The 19,356-nt window shown below is 41.5% G+C and overlaps 1 protein-coding gene across 6 annotated transcripts in view; it reads left to right on the top strand.

The window, feature by feature from the left end:
* Nucleotides 1-19,356, top strand: part of TIAM1 (TIAM Rac1 associated GEF 1) — a 429,921-nt gene that overhangs the window by 39,492 nt on the left and 371,073 nt on the right. Inside the window, exon 1 of one of the 6 annotated variants that reach the window (XM_077118812.1) lies at nt 2,454-2,758. The exons of the other annotated variants lie outside the window; for them this stretch is intronic. The gene's annotated coding sequence lies outside the window, so the exon portion shown is untranslated. Of the gene's footprint in view, nt 1-2,453; nt 2,759-19,356 lie in introns of those variants that run through there. 6 annotated transcript variants of the gene reach the window in all.

Here is a 19,356-nt window from a genome sequence, read left to right as displayed (position 1 = left end):
ATTTGCCAAATGAGCTCAGCTCATGGAACTCTTGACCACAGACAAAACAGAGATGCATAAGCTTGATCAGAACTTTTTGATCAAATTCTGGATACCCACTCAGGATGAAGACACCTGATCAGACTCATATTCATCAGTCAGTAGAACCAGGACTTTGACGTTTTTTGTTTGTGCTGCCTTCTTGCTGCTTCCATATGTCTTCTCTGTCTCCTTGCTTCTCGTCTTTCCCTCTTTGATCTGCTGCTGAGATTCTGTGCTGAGAGGACTCAGATTTGATCCTCTTCGGTTACTTGTCTGCCCAAGGGCCCATGGTGCTGCGTGGGTGATCCCTCTGACAAGCAGGCCTAAAAGCATAGCATGGTTCCCAGGCAATAAGGCCAGGTAGACCAGGTACCAAGCAAGTTACTTTTTCTTGGGTGAGGTATTGAACATCTCGCCCTTACTTTATTTCTGTGGGAAGTGGGATTAAATTAGCATGTTCTCTGGCACCAAACTTCCTGGGCTTGAATTCCGGCCCCACGACTCGTGATTGTGTGACTTTGGGTAAGTCACTTAACCTTGTGTCTCAGTTGCCTCATCTGTAAAATGAGGATGCAGTTCATGCCTACCTTACTGCCATTTTGGGAGGAGCAAATGGCTCATATGTGATAAAAGCTTAGAACAGTACAAGGCACATACTAAATGCTACGTAAGTGTTTATTCTTATTACCTCCCTAGGGGGAGCGTTTCATGATAAAATTAATGTAAAATGCCGGGGTGTAGTATGGGTTTAATACACTTTAGCTCTTTTGCATATTACCCTTCACAGAGAGTAAAATCTGAATATTCCTCCTGATGTCCCATTAGGAGCCCCATTTTCTTATTTCAGCTAAGCTTTTAGGGTGAAAATCATCACCAGCAAATGAAGGAAAGTCTTGGTGCTCGTAGCCATCTAGCAAGGAAAGATATTAGGCTTTGGAGTTGGACGGATTAGATTTTAGAAAAAAAATCAAACTTTTTAGTTTAAAATAATTTTAAACTTACAGGAGAGTCACAGAAATAGCACAGACCCCATACAGAGAACCCCAACATTTCCCCCGCCCTGTTACACTGATCCATTTTTAGCACTTTGCCAACTTTGCTGTATCATTTTTTCTGTCTGTCTGTCTGTCGGTCTCTTATCTCTCTATCTTCTGAACATTTGTGAGCAGGTTACATATATACTCCTTGAATACAATAATACTGTCATGTACATTTCTTCTGAACAAGGATATTTACTTATGTAATCAGCTTAAGGGTAGTTATCAAGTTCAAGAAATTTAACATTGATATAAAGTTTCAGTCTACATTCCATTTTTTTCCATATGTCCAAATAATATCCTTTTGAGCCTTTCCCCCTTCACTCTTGGGCCCCATCCAGCATCACATATTACATTTAATTGTCACTATTTCTTTAGTTTTTCCTCCTTCCTTCCTCCCTCCCTCCCTTTCCTTTTCTTGTGGAAACATATACAAAATAAATCTTCCCAACCCAACCCCTCCCAAGTACACCATTCAGTTGAATTAATCATATTTACCACCGTCCTTTACAGAACTTTCCCTTCAGCCCAAACAGAAACCCTGCCCTCTTTTTGTGTTAATTCCCCGTTACTCCTGTCCCCCACCCCTGGTAATCTACATCTACTTTCTGTCTCTATGCATGTGCACATTCTCTGCTGTTTTCTTTGTGGTTACTGTGGGTCTTAAATTTAACATCCCAAATCTGTGGTAACCCCATTTGCTTTGATACCAACTTAACTTAATAGCAGACATAAGCTATGTTCCTGTACCCTTTCATCCCCCCATCTTTTAATGTAGTTCTTGTCACAAATTATGTATTTATGTTATGTGTCTAAAACCATTGATTTATCATTGCATTTTATGCATTTGCCTTTTAGATACTGTAGGAAGCAAAAAGTGGAGTTACAAATTAAAAATACAGTAGTACTTCTTTTTACAATTACCCATGTCATTATCTTTACCAGAGAGCTTTATTTCTTCATGTGGAGTCAGTTGTCTAGTCTTTTGAACCTGCAGAATTCTCTTTAGCATCTCTTGTAGGGCAGCTCTAGTAGTGATGAAGTCCCTCAGCTTTTGTTTAAGTGGGAATGTCTTAATCCCTTCCTACTTTTTTTTTTTAGAGCAAGTAGGTAAGAAATTTATTAAGTACACATGAGGAGAAAGGAGCATGCAGGTACCTTGGCAAGTAAAAAGCCCTCCCTCATTTTTGAAAGACAGTGTTGCCAGATATAGAATTCTTGGTTGCCATTTTTTTTGGCTTTTAAGAAGCAGTCTTTTCACTGCCTTTTTGCCTCCATTGTGTTTGTTTTTTGTTTTTTTTTTTAGGTGCATGGTCCAGGAATTGAACCCGGTACTCCCGCATGGAAGGTGTCATGGTTAGGGACATGTGTCAACTTGGCCAAGTTGTGGTACCTGTTTATCTGATTGGGCAAGTGCTGGCCTGTCTGTTGCAATGAGGACATTTCATAGGATTAGGTCATGAGCACATCAGCTGTATCCACAGCTGATTCCATTTGTAATCAGCCAAAGGGGAGTGTCTTCTACCATTAGTGATGCTAAATCTAATTGCTGGAAACCTTTCAAGGAGGATTCAGAGGCGACAGGTCCCATTCCTGCTTTGGCTGGTGAGCCTCTCCTGTGGAGTTCATCCAGACCATCCATCGGAGTCGTCGGCTTCACGCCCTGCCCTGTGGATTTTGTACTCTGTTCCTGTGGTCACGTGAGACACTTTTATAAATTTTATATTTGCAAGTGTTCCCTGTTGATTCTGTTTCTCTAGAGAACCCTAACTAATACAGAAGGTGAGCATTCTACTACTGAACCACCTGTACACCCCTCTGTTGTGTTTTGATGAAAGATCAGCATTTAATCTTATTGAGGCTCCCTTGCATATGACCTGTTGCTTCTTTTCTTTTGGCTTCCAGAATTCTCTCTTTATATTTGGCATTTGCCAGTTTGATTATGACATGGTATGGTACCGGCCTAGTTGGCTTTATCCTGTTTGCAGTTTTGTTGTGTATCTTGGATATATAGAGTCATGTCTTTCAGTTTATTGGAGAAATTTTCAACCATTATTTCTTTGAAAATTCTCCCTGCCTTTCTCTGTATTTCTTTTCCTTCTGGGATGCCCACAGTGGATATATTACTATGCTTGATTGGGTCCCACGTGCTCCTCACTCTCTGTTCACTTTTCTTCATTCTTCCTTCTGCTCCTCAGACTAGGATGATTTGTCTTATCTGTAAATTCACAGATTCTTTCTTCTGTCAGCTTCAATCTGCTATTGAACCCTCTAGGGCGTTTTTAATTTGTTACTGTAGTCTTCAGCCCTGTTTAGTTCATAATTTTCATCTCTATGCATATTCTCTTTGGGTTAATCTGTTATTTTTCCTGATTTCCTTTAGTTCTTTGTCTGTGCTTTCTGTTATGTTTTTAAACGGTAGCCGACTGAAAAATCAGAGAACTGAGTCTGAGTTTAAAAAAAAGTTTATTGTCCCGGGGCGAGGTTCCCGGGTCCAGGTGCTCAGGGTGCGGGCCCAGGAAGTCGCGTCCCCCTGGGGCGGTGGGGCTAGATATAGGCTAGCTAGTGGGGGTGCTGACAATGCCTATGGGACCTCCTGTGGTAGGTTAGGAGTTTCATGCGCTTTAGGGTCGGGGGCATAACTACGGGCCGTGTGCAGTGGGCATAACTACAGGCCGTGTGCAGTGGGCATAGCTACGGGCCGTGTGCAGTGAGGGTCTTTTGTTTGTCAGGCCAGGTCCTGATTGGCTGAGTTTGAACAGCTATATGCCCGGATGTGCACTAGTTTTAGTTCAGGTGGGGGCCTTCCAGCCAGAGGCTACCGGGCCAGGCCATACACTTTCCTTTAGCTCTTTAGCATATATTTAGGACCATTTTTTTCAAGGTCTTTGTATGGAATGTAACAAGTCTGTTTTTACTCATTTACAGTTTCTAATGCCTTAATCTTCTCATTTGTCTGGGCCATCGTTTCCTGTTTCTTTGTATATTTTGAGATCATTTATTGAAATCTTGACATTTTAATATTTTGATGTGTTCATGCTGGAAACTGGAGTCTGAGGTGTTAATTCCTTAAGCTTGTATCCAGCTAATGTTATGAGAGACCTTTCCTTGAATGTCAGGAACAAACAAACAAAAAAAGAAAAAGAAAAAGAAGGAGAAATGAAAATACCTTTCTCATTCCTTGCAGATTGATCTATGTGAATGCTCGCCTTCAGAGCTTTCCATACAATGAGTTTAGAGAACAGCTCCAGGCCAAAGTTTAGGGAACCCCCTCTGGTTCTTTCTGTGCACGCATGCTTTGGACATGCATGTTTGCCTATAGGAATTCTACCATTTACTTGGATATGAATGTCCCCTTTTCCCTAGGAAATATTTCCTCATGGTAATGGGTGTTGCACTTTATGTCTTATAACCAGCAGTCCCTTAACTCAGGCTCTGTGACTTGACTGCACTCTTATAGTATTCTGTAGGAGAGCTCCTTGAACTGCCTTCTGCATTCAGGGCAAGCTCTGGGATGGTGAGTCCCTCAGGACACCATCAAGACAGATAGGGCCAGATTTACATGCTCCCACTATATGCACAAGGGTTAATTTCCTCTATCTAGAACCTAGATCTGAGATCCATACTGGGATTGTGGGCTGACTCTGCACTGAGTCCGTAAGGGGCAGGAAGGGGCCGAGCAGATTGCTATGATATCCTATCACTTTTAAGTGTCTTTTTCTTAATTTTGCAGTTCTTTAATTATTTTCTGGAGCTTTGGGAAAGATGATTTTCCAGTTCTTGCTGGTTGTTCAAAGCCTCTTTGGGGTGATGGAGCCCTGAAGCTTCTCACTCCACCATCTGACTTGGGGTAGGACCCAGAACAGACTTTTAAATCCTGGTTCTGGCATTTACTAGCTGTCAAATTTAATGCTGAGTCTTAGCTCTTTTCCATGTGAGCAATGGCAATTATGGAGCTTACAGAGCAAGCAGAGTAGGTATTATCATCTCCATTTTATTAATGAGCAAGCACAAATTCAGAGCAACTTGCCTCAGTTACCCAATTAGTAACTAGTTGACTGAAGCCTAGAAGCCCTTCTCACTTGCCAAGGATTGTCCAGGAGTCCTTCTACTGCTCTGAAATAATAGTCTTCCCTTCTCACTTTGAAACTTCAGGCATCTTCCCTTAAAAGAGTCTTAACTATCAGCATCGTGTGATTCTTCTTCAGTTGGAAAGTAGTTTTCTGCTGCTTACATAAAATGCACTGTGTTCTCTTAGGCCTCTCTTAAATACATTATTCAGGTCTTTTTCTGCAAAAGCATTTGACTGCTTAACCATTCAGTTCTTCAAGCTATTTTTAGTGAAAATTGCACCTAATAAAATTTCAGGGAGCCCCTTTTAATGCCTTGGTGCTGTAGCTCTGTTCTTTGATAACATTTGTAAAGGGAAAAATAAATATAACATAGGTAATTTGTTTGATTTAGTTCTCTTTACAGGTACCTTTTGTGGAATTTGAAAAGTCAAAAAGAGAAATCTTGTTTTACAAAGGAGTTAGTGCTGCTTAAAAACATGATATTGGGGGCGGGCCACAGTGGCTCAGCAGGCAGAGTTCTCACCTGCCATGCCTGAGACCTGGGTTCAATTTCTGGTGCCTGCCCATGTAAAACCCATGTAAAACAAAACAATAAAACAAAGCAACACACAAAAAACATGGTATTGGGTGGTGTGACAGAGTTATTTAAAACCCCAAATGTTGATGGTCCTTTGAGAATGATTGAAGATGTGCTAAACTTCATTTTACCACTGCATGGTGATTTATAAGAATTGCTTCTAAATCTAAATGACAGATTTTGTGGTTGTAGCTTCAGAACCTATCATGTTGAGATACTAGGTACTTTTGTCAATTAGTATTAGTTACCAGAATGGGAAAACAGAATTTTGATTAGGAATTTATACTGCTTAAATGAAAAGAAACTTAGTCATCACTATTCTCAGCTTTCTGTACGTGGCTGCCAATTATCTTATTTGGACACAACCATTTGCAAACATACACAAATGACAGCTTCAGTTGAAAAAAAATGTGCCTTCAAATTTTGTGGAACTTTTGTGCTGGAGTGATCCCTTTCAGAAGACCGGTGGTTTATTCTCGTCGTTACTGAACCTCAGAAATGAGGGCTTTTTAAGAACTTAAACACGCGTGTTTAATAATTCCGTGGTGAGGACCTGATAAATAATTTCCTAACACTTAGAAAAATGTGGGAAAGTTCTAGCTCTCCTTTCCTTCTTAAAGAGGCACAAATTAGGTATATCTCATATTATGATTTATGGTGTGAAAAACAAGGTTCAGAAAAGTTAAATAATTTTCCTATAATCACACAGTTAGTGTGGCTGGAGTCTTAGGTTTTCTGGATCTAGAATATGAATTTTAAGAAAAAACCTAGAAATCCTTTTCTAATTTAAATTAAATCTTCCAGTTTTAAATTTTGCCAACTCTCTCATTTCTGGTTATCTGACCATAACGTAGGAAAGCAGCCTCTTAAGAAATTCAGGATGAAGGTTCCTTTTTGGACAAGGTGGGGAAGTTAAGGTAGTTTAAGAATAAGTCTAGCAATATAGTTCTTCTGAAGAAGTTAAGGCGTAGATATAAAGCCACTTGTGGTGAGTGTGTGCAAACAGGTGGAGTGATAGGAAGCTAACATTGATCATTGATGAAGCACCTGGTCTGTGGCAGACTGTTTTGTTTCACGCATTTTTGTGTGGCATAGGTCCTGTTCAGGATTTATCACCATCCCATGAAGCAGGTGTTCCTTTGAAAAAGGTCACTGAAGCCTGGGGAGGTTTAACTTGATCCACTGCAGGCAATCAGTTGGGAGAAGCAGCTCTTGAATTCAGCTTTTGATTCCAAGACTTGAGTTCTTTCTGCTACCCCACAGCTTGTGTTATATAATGTTTCTTTATGTCTTTGTGCAACATAAATCTCCAATAGGATGGCTGAAAAGTGCTTTTGGCTGGCTTTGTTGCTGCAGCTGTCTGAGAGGAATGGCTTTCATAAACACGGAGAGGGAATTGGATTTTCACTTTGTGATAATTCATATTACAGAGGTGGAAAAGGTTGTTACAGCGGCAATTCCATTAATCCCCCAAAGCAGGGAGCCCAAAATGAGTTGGCCTGCCCTGGGACAGTCATATTCCTTTTCTTTTGGTGTTTAATATCACAATTTTTATTTATTTTTGAGAAATTTCCTGAATGAAAATTTAGAACTCAAAAACAAAACAAAACAAAACAAAAACTCTCACACATACTCCACATCCATAAATAGCTATTAGCAGTATTTTAGAGGCTAGAATCTCCTTCCATGCTTTTTCCTTACCTGTGTCTCTGTTTTTGTTTTTCATGGATGAAATTATTGTCTACACACATATATATGTTCAGCATATTTGGTATTTCCCACCAACTATCAATATCAGCAGGTTTAGTATTACAGCAGAGTATGAAGGTATATTTTGTGTTCACCTGATTGGTGATGTTTTTAGTGATAATCACCCCCCTCAATTCTTCTTCTTAGGGACCTAAGATTTTTGGGGTTTATACAGCCTTGGATGCTTTTCTGGATGTTAAGTAGAGGGCTGGGCTTAATAAGGTACAGGGAACTTCTGCTAGGGCCTGCTATACTAAATTAGCATAATGTGAGTGGTTTAAACAATAGAAATTTATTATATCACAGTTCTGGAGGCCAGAATTCTGAAACTGGTATCATGGCTCTGAAATCAAGTCCTTGGCAGGGCTGTGCTCCTCTGGAGGCTTGAGGGGAGAATCTGTGCCTACCTCTTCTGGCTTCGGGCCAGAAGATTTAGAGCCACTTAATCTAAATGTTGGGGTGGCTGCCAACATTCCTTGGCTAGTGGCTGCATCCTGTAAACCCACATTACAGCGAATGAAGTGCAGGAATCGGCACATGCTTATGGAGTTCTCTAGTCTTACCATGTTCCCCTCATCCAGAGGCAGCTGGGTTGATAGAACCTTGGAATGGCCTTTTGAAGACCCCATTACAGTGCTAACTAGATGGCAGTACCTTGCAGAGCTGGGGCAGTGTTCTTCAGGGGGCTGTGTGTGCTCTGAATCAACATCCACTCTATGGTACTATTTCTCCCATAGCCAGGATTCACAGGTCCAGGAATCAAGGAGTACAAATGGGAGTGATACTGCTTACCATTGCCCCCTAGTGATTCACTAGAAAAATTTTTGCTTCCTGTCCCTGAAACTTTAAGCTCTGCTAGTCTACAGGGCTTAGTTCCAAAAGGAAGAGGGCTCCAACCAGGAGACACAACAATTATTCCCTTGAACTGGAAGTTAAGACTGTCACCTGGCCACTTTGGGCTTCTCATGCCTCTGAATCAACAGGCAGTGGAGGGGATTATTGTACTGTCTGGGGTGATTGATTCTGACTAGCAAGGGGAAATAGGACTGCAACTACACAATGGAGGTAAAGAAGAGTTTTCAGGAGATCCCCTAGGGCGTCTCTTAGTACTACCATGTACCATGATTAAAATCAATGGACAGCCCAATCCAGGCAGGACTATCAGTGGTCCAGAAACTTCAGGGATGAAGGTCATCCCATTGGGCAAAGAACCAAGGCCAGCTGTGGTGCTTGCTGAGGGGAAAGGGAACATGGAATGGGTAGTAGGAGAAGGTAGTGATAAATGTGAACTATGACCATGTGACCTGTTACAGAAACATGGATTGTGATGGTATGAATATTTCCTCCCTCTTTTGTTTGTACATAAAGCAAATATCTTATTTTATTCTTGTCATATGACATAGTTATATTGTTCATGTTATAGTATTTAAGTTGTAGGATATCAAGTTTAAGAGTGAATGTTACCTAAGGACTTGCACCCTATTCTGGGGGATTTAGTGGGTTTCTGGTTGTTCGCAGGACAGTTAAGTATTGTTAGATGAAACATATATATGTTATTGAGTTCTGTTTAGAGATTAAGTGTGGTTTAAGGTGATGTGTATAGCTGCCAGACTGACAAGGGGTGGACTGTGATGGTTAGGTTCAGGTGTCAACTTGGCCAGGTGATGGTGCCCAGTTGTCTGGTCAGGCAAATACTGGCCTAACCGTTACTGCAAGGATGTTTTGTGGCTGGTTAATAAACCAGAAGTCCTGTTTATTAAATCATCAGTCGGTTGATTGTATCAGTGACTGATTACATCTGTGATCAACTAAAGGTGTGTCTCCCGCAACAAGAGAATCCAGTCAGTTGGATTTAATATAATCAGTTGAAGACTTTAAGGGAAAAAAAGAGAATTTTTATTTTTTTCTTCAGTCAGCCAGCCTCTCCTGTGGAGTTTGTTGAGGAACTTCACTGGAGTTGCCAGTCTCCTGGCCTGCCCTACGGTTTTGGATCCCTGTGTCCCCATGGTGGCATGGCACACTTTTATAAATCTCATATTTACAGATAATTCCTGTTGGTTCTGTTTCTCTAGACAACCCTGGCTAATACGCTACCAGTCTGTGCTGTGTAGTCATATGCCTTCTCCTGTTCTCGCTGTGTAGAATCTCTTCTGCCTCCCTCCTATGAAGACACATGTGATTGAATTTTGGACAAGATCCTTATTTATTTATTTAAAAAACATTGATAAAACAACATACAAACATACAGACATTCTTAACATACCAACATTCCATATGTGGTGTACAATCAGTGGCTCACAATACCATTACATGGTTGTGTATTCATCACCCTGATCATTTTTTTTCAATATTTGCATCATTCCAGAGAAAGAAATTAAAAAAAAAAGAAAAAACTCATGCATACCATACTCCTTACCCCTCCCTCTCATTGACCACTAGTATTTCAGTCTACCCAGTTTATTTTAACCTTTGTCCCCTCTGTTGTTTATTTTTTATCCATATTTTTTACTCATCTGTCCATACTGTAGATGAAAAGAGCATCAGACACAAGGTTTTCACAATCACACAGTCACATTGCAAAAGCTATATCATTATATAATCATCTTCAAGAAACATTGCTACTGGAACATAGCTCTACCATTTCAGGTACTTCCCTCTTGCCAAAGATCCTTAATTTAATCACATCTTTTACCATATAAGGAAATATTCACAGGTTCCAGGGATAGCGTCTGATGTCTTTGGGGAATATTTTTTTGTTCTACCACAATGATAATATCATCTGCTAATATTTCTATGGGACAGGACTGACCGTCTCAAAGTTCTTTATACTGATGACCTGAGATCACCTTGTGGAATGGGGAACATTTCTAAGGATTTTAGGCTACAGTGACCTGATTCTCATTTAGTTTTATTCTAATGTCCTTTTTTCCTTTTTTTTTTCATGGATAACTCAGTTGCATGAACACTGACAGCATACTGGGTTTGTAGGGCTAGGATTTGGGATCAGTAATTCTGACAAGGCAAGAGGGCATCACATAAATATTGTGGGTTAATCACGCTTACCTAAGTTCCTCTGGGAGCCCATGGGTGGTTCAACTCTACTGTTCCTTGGAATGAAAAGGGGCCCCATCTCAGATGCAAACCAGTGTTGTTCCCAATATTTCCTGTGTCTGTTCTTACCTCTCCAAGACAGTGGCAGTGAATGGGAGCCTTGCATTGATTTTTTTTCTTTTTAAAGGTAGAAATCACTTTCCCCATGGAAATTCTGACCAACTCCATTGGTTTCATTCGGTAGGATTCCTGGGTTTCACTGCCATTCCTTGCCTAAATATGGTGGTGGAGACTTGGTAGCCTGTAAAGCTGCTAATTTCACACTGCCCTTTTCACTTCTAGAAGAGGTTCATAAGGTTAATTCGACATGCATGTGTTTATGGTGTGCCTCACTTGTGCCAGGCTCTAGGGGCTTACAAAACTGTAGTTCCTAAATTTTAGTGGTAGAGATAGAATAAAGTATTGACCTCTGGATACCCCAGTGGTCCCCAAGCTTGAATGGGCATCAGAATTGCCTAGAAGGCTTGTTAAAGCACAGAGCGCTGGTCTACCCCCAGAGTTTCTGATTCAGTAGGTATTGAATCTGTTTGTGACCACACAGACAACCACTGTGCTATGGGATCATGGAGCACAGAGCATTTCACTCAACCTAGAGATCCGGAAGGTTTCACAGGGGGGTGATTTTCCACCTGGGTTTAAGAGAATGGGCCATAGTTTCCTACCTAGACAGACAAGAGAAAAAGGGGCATTTTAAACGCATGGGGTGTGTGTGGCAGGCTAGGGGATGGTGGGTCATGATTTGGGGGAGGCGTCCTGTGGCCAGATAGTGAAGACAATGAAAAGGTGGGGAAAAAGTTTAGGAGTTCCAGGGATCATCTTTTTCTCTAAAAGTATAATCCAGTCTGTGGAAAGAAAGCTAAGGCTGTCTTTTGTCAAAGGGTCACCAAACCAGGTAAAGCCCTTCAGCCTGCTTCTCTGTGGAACCCTGAAGTGTGTGTCCTGTGTGCTTGGAGGTTTCTTGAAAGTGTCAGGTATGTGTGATATAAATAATGAGAGTTGGAAGCAAAAAGACAAAGGGGCTATATTCTCGTTTTCCATCTCTCACAATTTATAACGCAGCTTTTCCACTCCAACAAAGTTGGCTTTGTTCTGCGGTTCTCCCCAGCTGGGGACGGCAGGAGGCCAGCTTCTTGCAGAGTGGGCAGCGCGGCTGCACCCCAGACCCACAGGCCCGGGCTGGGCAGTTGCAGACTTGCAGCATTTGAGGACTGTGGTTTATCAAAATTCAGCTAAAAATGATTTTCATTTGCTTTCTAACTTGTAACTTACTTTTAGCAACTGCATTCCTGGACATGAGGAATTCGAGGCTTACCTTTAGAACCTTAGTCAGAAGAACCTAGAATCTGAAGATTCTCCCGTTAAACCAGTTTGGTTGGATAATTGCCTTTTTTTTTTTCAGTTGCATGGCTTCTACTTTTTTAGTCCTGGGTTTGCATTCCTTTTTGGGTGCACATATCTTGGATTCTCCATTTGGTCATTCTGTCCTTAATTGTAACTTTTAAATCATGAAGTGGATGGAGTGGCGTGGGACCAGAGTGCGTCAGGACAGTTTTTAAAGTACATGGGAATTTTCACCCCAGTAACGTCCCTCTGGTGCATTCCTCTGGGGACACGTGGAGACATTGTGTTTGCAAGCAGATCTGGTTTAGCTGGAAAGAAGACAACCGACCTGCATGACTTCTGTGCTAGAGATTCCTTTAAAACAAATTCAGAATTTCACTCTTCCAATAAAGGTGTGTTCTGGTTTCTAAAGTGTTTATTTTGACAGTCTCATTCCACTGCTAGGTAACAGGGAAGCAGGGAGAGTACTGAGAATGAGAGCTGGTGGGTTGCCCTCCTGGGTGGCTGAGCTATGGTGAGGAAGTTTGCATTTTGCAATATAGAAGCATTGAGACAAAAAAGGATCCATGCATTTCCCAAAACAAACAAACAAATGAACGAACAAACACACAAAAAATTCAATAAAATGTTGCTGCAATACTTGGGATACTTATACGGAAATAGAATGAAATATGACCCCTGCCATACAGCAGATAAAAACATAAACAAACCAACAAAAAGGAAGTCTGCCTAATGGTGAACATGGACATCTGAGATAGAGAGGTCATTGATCAAGGGATCAATTGAAGCAGAATAGCCCAGTAGAAGCACTGAGCTCATTTGCCTGGGCTTGAATCACTGCTTGTAATATTGGTCAAGTGGCTTTTCGGGGTCTCAGTTTTCTCATCTGTAATATGGACAAAATATACTTCATCTACCTACAGTGTCATTGTGAGGATTTAAGTGGGTAAGTATTTGTGACCTGCTTAAAACAGGGTCTGGTGTGCGTATAGAACATATACATAGCACACGGGCACGTATAAATGCTAAATAAAGTAAATCTCCTTTCAAAAGATAGAAATGGTTTTGAAAAGGAGTAAATTTTAAACTTTACTGACTTTTTAGCACAGAGCTGGTAGCCCTCTGGAAACCCTGTTTTCTCATAGTCTTTGTGTCTGGCCTTATCTGGTTTATTCTAGAACATTCTAGTTTTCTCTATGTTTAGACTTTAGAAAAGAAGGACCTGGGAGTTTTCAAAAATTTAGTTCCCTGAAGTTAAATATTTTGGAAAATAGAGCAGGAAGGGGCCTACAGAATGTCACATCTATGTTTTTTAAATGGGCCACAAGCCATTTGTTGGTCTATTTAGTGCTGTTCTGACAACATTGAGAAAAATATTGAACTAGCAAAAACAAATTTCAGAGTTCTTAATGTTACATTCCTGTGTGTCTGGGTAGCATTTCTGATAAGCATGTCTTATGGTGGCCTGTGGTTTGTCACCTAACCCTAACCCACTGCCCCCCTTGTATCCTAGGGCTGAGATAGTGTCTTTCTTGTACATTTCTGCCTGTCATTTCTAACTGACTCTTCAAATGGGCTCTCAAATGAGATTTTCTTAGAACGTTTTTCCCCCTTGCCCTAGCAACTAGATGGAAGCTGGGTTTTTAAAGTAATTTTGGAATATTTCCTTTGCAATAAATTTTCCTTTTCTGCTCTTCTCTTTGAAGTTTGGTGAATTTGAGGGTTGCAGGTGATTAGTCCAAGTTCAGGGAGGCCTGGCCCAGGATTTTTAGGGACGTCACATACAACTGAGAGAAGCATCCCTAGGTGACATAACTCTGCATTATAATTCATCAAACCCTTTTATAGCTTGGACTCTGTGTAGATGTATAGTGCTTTACCTCTTTGGACTTTATTTTTGAGTTTAAATATAAATATTTATTACATTATACACGCAATTTCTCATTTCAACCATTTTTAAAATTTGGTGACATATATATAACAAAATTTCCCATTTTAACCATTTTTAAGTGTACACTTCAGTGGTATCTATGTTCATGATGTGGTACTACCATCACCACTGACCAGTACCGAGACTTTTTTTGACCTCAACAGCAGCTTTGTATCCCAGCCCCAGCCCCTAGTAACTGCTAATCTGTGAATTTGCCTATTTTATATAAGTGGAATCATACAGTATTATATGTCCTTTTGTGTCTGGCTTATTTCAGTTAATATAATGCTTTCAAGGGTCATCCATCTCAAAGCATGTATCAGAACATCTTTCCTTGTTTGTTTTTTTAACTAGTCAGGAAGCGTGTTTACTACTTTTCAATATAAAAATACTTGGATATTTGATAGAATAATATTCATTATGACAGTGAAATGAGACGTTTTTAGGAAGTACACAGTGTACAAAGTTCATTCCCTTTTACGGCTGAATAATATAAAATTGTATGATCATATAATTTTAATTCATCTGTTGATGGACACTTGTGTTGTTTCTATCTTTTGGCTGCTGTGTCTAATTCTGCTCTGAAGATTGTGTATTACTATCTCAGTCCCTGCTCTCAACTCTTTTGGGCTGTGTACCTAACAGTGGAATTACTGGGTCATATAGTAATTATGTGCTTAACTTTTTGAGCACCCTCCCCAAACCATTTTCCACAGTGGCTGCAGCATTTTACATTCCCATCAGCAATGTGCAAGGGTTCTGATTTTGCATCATCTTTATTAACACATGTTATTTTCCATTTTCGAAAATAATAGCCATCCTAGTGGCTATGAAGTTCATTTGATTTTCCTAACACTGTGAACTAGGTATTATTTTCAAAACCCCCGGAGTGGCTTGGCCAAGTTCAGGTAGTTCAGAAGGGGCAGAGCAGGGATTTGAACTCACTACCTGTGAGTTCTAGGTAGTAGTCTCTCCCCATCCCCCTCCCGCAGGGAGAGATGCGTTTCTTGCAGGCTTCGCTGCAAGGGGAGAGCCGCTGACTTGAATTCCTTTTAAAGATGCTCTCCCTCTAACAGCGCTGAAAGAGCCCAGGGCTTCTATCGCTTGCTCCTTGTGCCCTCCCCTCTCCCTGCTGACTCCCGTGCCTCCAGGGAAGGGGAGCAGCTCTTCTCCAGCCTGCTCGCCTGGGGAAAGGGAAAGAAGCATTGCTATGAGACGCGCTGGTTATTTTTACTACCTGCCTGGGTGTGGGTGTTTGTGTTGACAGCAGCGGGGGAGGCACATGATGGGCGCTGGAACACTAGGGTGCCGGGGAGCGGGTGGGAGGTGGCGCCTGTGCCAGGCAGGTGACTTGGCACTCACGTGGCCTTCCGAAACCCTGGGGGCTTTGTGAGACTCTGGGAGGACTCTTCTTCGCTCCTCCGTGCCTGGGTGTCTGCTTCAGTTCTCTCTGCCCCGTGCTGAGGGTTTCCCAACAACACACCCAAGGCAAAAGACACGCCCAGCTGGAATAGTGGCTCACCCAGCCCCTCCCCTGTCTCAACAGAGAGGGTTTCCTGGCTGTCCTGAAGAATGGCCAGGGGATGGAGGGGGAGCCTATCAACCCATCCTCTCACAGTGGTGCAAATATACTGCAAAGATAGTCAAACATAAATCTTACAGGAAATCTGTGTGGCTTGTTCTGCTCGCTAAGCTTCAAGACGCACCCCTCACTGAGGTTCTCAGCTTTGTGGAGGCTCCACTAGAAATATGTACCTGGGCGTTTTTGTTCATTAGGATGTGGTGTGGGGGTTGGGGGCAGGGTAAATTGCTAGCATTTACCCTCTTGTGCCCCCTCCAGTTTGCTACACCTCCTGCAGTGTATCACACCCAAAATGCCAGCCGTTTCCTCATTGTACTCCTACCTGAAACAATGCCTAGCGTATAGTTGGTGCTCAGCAAATATTAGCCGAATACAAAAGAAAACTTGCTTTTCTGTTCACTGTAGTTACAGAGAAGCATGATATAATTAGAGATATGTGATATAATTAAGGAAAAGATATGTGCATGTGTGCCTATGAGTGCATATATGTATGTGCCTGTGCACGTGGGTCGAAAATGTGTCTGGAGAGAGAGATAGAGAGGAAAGGAAGGGAGGTACAAATGGGGAGCACACCTGGGAGGTTGGCTGATGCCCTCTGTGAAAGAGAAGCAGTTGGATTGCGGGCAAAAGCTCTGGATCCGTGCAAGGGTCCTGTTCAGCTCTGTCTCCCACTGGCTGTGGACAAATCCGTCATTTCCTATTGTGGGCATCAGCTATTTTTTTTTAAATAAACTTTATTTTTAGAGCAGTTCTAAGTTAAAAAAAAGTTTTGCAGAATGTACAGGGTTCCCATATTATTCCCCCTCCATTTTCCCTATAACATTTTGCATTAGCTTGATATATTTGTTACAATTGAACCATGATCATTCAAATTATAGTTTTAACTAAAGACCATAGTTTGCATTCTTTGTTTTGTACAGTTGGGCATCATTTTTTTTTTCCTAAAGAAGTTAACTTTATAATTTTTATATTACAAATGCCTAAGAAACTATTTTCTTTACACTATTTTTGCCATTTAATTTTTTTTTAATCTTGTGTACAATTTCAAAAAGCTGTAAGATTTGTGCTTCTCAGCTCTGGCCCCTTCAGGCTTACCATATTGAGGCCCAGCTTTTTTCTGATCTTCTGCGGCTCCATTCCTTGGGGCTAATGTTCTTGGCAACGGACTCTTAAGAAATGTTGCTCATTTATCTTCTAGAGCAAGGAGCTATTGAAGGACTGGTCTTGCTCAGGGTTTTGTAGCAATTCAAGATTTCCAAGGCTGCAACATAGGGTGGTTCACACACCTCTTGGTGGAGCATGGCCATGATGTACAGAACATGACAGAACATCTGGGTGCAGACAAACAGGATTTCCTGGGTCAGATCCTGCTCCTGCCCTTGGACCCAAGAGCCCACTGACTGTATCAAACTGAGTCCAGGAGATTGGTCAGACTAAATAAACTTTATATTTTCTTGTTTTCTCTCTAAGGTATTCAGCTGCTAAGTCTTCTAGTTTTAACATTGCTTGGCACTTGTATCTTTCTTTTTTATGCTCGTTTGTACTGTTTGGTTTTGAAGTCTATTTAATGCTCGTAATTGTGTCTCACACATATGGCTAGGCTTTTTGCATGAATTATAGCATTCAGTCCTTTTGGCCACAGTGTGAGGTGAATAATTATCTCCATTTTATGACAAGGAAATTGAGTAGTTGGGTACCCTGTTTGGCCCTAACATCACCCAGCTAATCAATGGTTGGGTTGTGGTTGAACCTGGTTTGTTCTTTTTCTTTCCATTTTACTTTTTATGTTGAAATAATTTCAAACTTAACAGTTGTGAGAATAATATAAAAACCCATACCAGAGGCTCTAACAACACAACTCATACCCAGATCCACTAATTTTAACTATCTGTTGTCTATATTTCTTCCATCCAAACATTTGAGATCTATCTATCCATCCATCCATCCATCTCTCTTCTAAACATTTGACATCCATCCATCCATCCATCTGTTTTCTAAACATTTGAGATTAGGTTGTATATATACGTCATGCTCCTTGAACACATCTGGTTTCTTCTTGGTCATATACCATGGGATGCTGCTGCTCTGACTCATGCTGTTCTCATCCCTTCTGTATTTTGGGTACTTCTGAGGTCTCCAGTGCATGGCTGCTGGCGGCAAATAAAAACCTGTGGAAGCTACTCTTCATTCCCGTTAAGGGGGATCATTCCTTTCTCCCTGTGTTAAGGGAGGATCTTTTGTGCTGAGAAGTCCACAGTGTCGGGATGTTAGCTTTTATGCAGAAAAGTCAGGTTCCTGGAAAAGTCAGGTTTCCTTTCTGGACTGAAGGGCCGTTATGACCAAGTATCAGATACTGAGAAAAATGCAGGCTAACGAGATCATTTTAGCCTCTGAAGAAGAAAGGGCTGACTCCGGATCTGAACATAAAAAAAACAAACTAGGTTCCAACATTTTTCTCTCTGCTGCAGGTCTCATCAGCAACTTGTGCATGCCAAGCCCTCATTTCCTACAATCATGTGCTCAAGACAAGTTGGGAAGTAGAAGTTGTGATCCCTCCTTGAGCCTTCCCAACTTTGTGATTTCAAGTTTTTAGGTTACTGTCTTCCCAAAATTAAGGGGAGGATCCTGGCCATCCAGACTGCTTTAGTTTCTTGAATTGGCATTCTTGAACTTGGAGGAGTGGTGCATTACTCTCAAATGGACAAAGTGGAGAACTAATACCCAGTAAAGCCTCCTTCTCTTTTGACACAGTGGCAGCCCATACTCTAAATATAAAGGAGAAGGAGCATGTTAAGGGACATCAAAGGATTGGATTCTTTGAGAGTTTGCTAACATTTCCAGTCTTCTGGATGTGTCCTTGCAGTCTCCTTGACGATGAAATCAGGATTCCCTTTGGCCTGCAAATGCAATTGATCTCGGCCGGGTTAATTTCTGGAAAACAGCTGTTGTTTCCTGTAGTGCAAGTAGGAACCCATAGCACACCTGGCAAGTCAAGATAGACAGCAAGGCAACCATCAGCACAGTCATATCTAACTTTGAAATGGTCATACATCTTTTGGAAGTTCTAGGCTCCTCTTGGTAGTAGAATTGGGCATGGATGGAGAGAAGAGACAAATTAGTTAATCTTTTATTCATTTGCAAGAGCTATCTCATAAGCATCAGAGTTCTTTGCTGGGAAGGTGGATGGGCTGGTCCCAACTCCACTGGAATACCTGTAATATTTATGTATGAATTCTTAGAATTTTGGAGTTGGAAGGGACTACAGTTTGGCCTTTATATTTGACAGATGAGAAAACATCAGCTCTCGGGTACCCTGGACCAGATGAGTTGTTCCACGAAGTGGGCAGGGCTGAACTTTTCCTATGTGCTTTCCCCAAGTTGTGTCCTCTGGACTAGGTTTATTCTCATTTTGTACTGTCCTTGGACCCGAAACTACTGAGGTGGAGAAGCAGGCTCTAAGAAGCTAGGATGAAGGTGGGGCATGTGGCAAAGATTCAAATAACGTGGAAAGTACTCAGCTAGAAGTCCTTGTGCACAGGCGCCCTTGAGATGCCAGAGAAGTGACCCTAGGGCCAGCCTTCACATGTGCTATGTGCACAGCACGTCTTGCTTTCTCTCATACAGAGTCTGGGATCCATCCTTTTAGTTGCTGATCCAGAGGGTTTGTTCACACTAAGCAAACTCCCGACTGTTCTGGGAACCTGAGCAAACTTCGTACAGGCTGAAAAGGCAAGGGCAGACCCTTTCCATATGAACCCTGAGAATAGGGATGACTCCTCGGGAGGAAGGTTAGAATTGCATATAACCCATATCTCAAAGCTAAATATTAAACTTTTCAACTTAACTGATTTAATTGTTCCCTCTCTGAATGCATGTAGTGAGGACCTGACTGTAGTAGTCAAGACCTGACTTTAGATCATCAAGGTGAACCATAG

The sequence above is a fragment of the Tamandua tetradactyla genome, chromosome 10 (assembly GCF_023851605.1).
Source record: "Tamandua tetradactyla isolate mTamTet1 chromosome 10, mTamTet1.pri, whole genome shotgun sequence".
Classification (NCBI taxonomy): domain Eukaryota; kingdom Metazoa; phylum Chordata; class Mammalia; order Pilosa; family Myrmecophagidae; genus Tamandua; species Tamandua tetradactyla.
The sequence above is the reverse complement of the archived record's forward strand: the minus strand, read 5'-3'. Positions and strand labels throughout refer to the sequence as shown.